We start from the raw sequence: 858 nt of genomic DNA on the forward strand, positions 1-858 counted from the left end.
AATGAAGACTAAACTAGCTGAAATGGAGGGAGAGGGCTGCAATCCCTACCACTAAACAATGACAACTGAATTTGTAACTGAACGTAGTTCCAAGAACATGTAAATACGCTGAAAATGCAAGTACAAACTGAAGGAACATGATTCTAAGACTGAATTTACGCATGAATGACTGAAAAAACTGAAGAGGAACTATTACATCAAGCTGGAGTGGAATTGGAAGGAAATAGGTGAGGATACTTAGCTTTCATGGCCGCTTCTGCTTCCCAAGTAGCTCCCTCTACAGACTGACTCCTCCACCAAACCTTGACTGAAGCTACTTCTTTGTTTCTCAACCTTCTAACTTGATGATCAAGAATCTCAACTGGTACATCCTCATAAGAGAGACTATCTTTTACAGCCACAGTCTCTAATGGCACTACGGATGCTAGATCACCCACACACTTCTTCAAAAGTGAAATGTGAAACACTGGATGCATTGCTGCTAAGTCTGCTGGCAACTCTAACTCATAAGCCATTTTACCAATCCTTTTCAAGATCCGGTAAGGGCCTACATATCTGGGACTAAGCTTCCCTTTCTTGCCAAATCTCATCACCCCCTTCATAGGTGACACTTTCAGGAAAACCCAATCATCAACTTGGAACTCTAGTTCCATTCTTCTCACATCTGCATAAGACTTCTGGTGACTCTGGGCAGTCTTAAGTCTATCTCTAATGAGTTTCACTTTCTCCATAGCATCATGGACTAAATCTGGTCCTATCAAGACTGCGTCACCTACTTCAAACCAACCAACTGGAGATCTACATCTACGCCCATACAATGCCTCATAAGGGGCCATCTGAATGCTCGAATGGTAACTA

This window comes from Solanum tuberosum, unplaced genomic scaffold (genome assembly GCF_000226075.1).
Source record: "Solanum tuberosum cultivar DM 1-3 516 R44 unplaced genomic scaffold, SolTub_3.0 scf00003, whole genome shotgun sequence".
Taxonomy (NCBI): domain Eukaryota; kingdom Viridiplantae; phylum Streptophyta; class Magnoliopsida; order Solanales; family Solanaceae; genus Solanum; species Solanum tuberosum.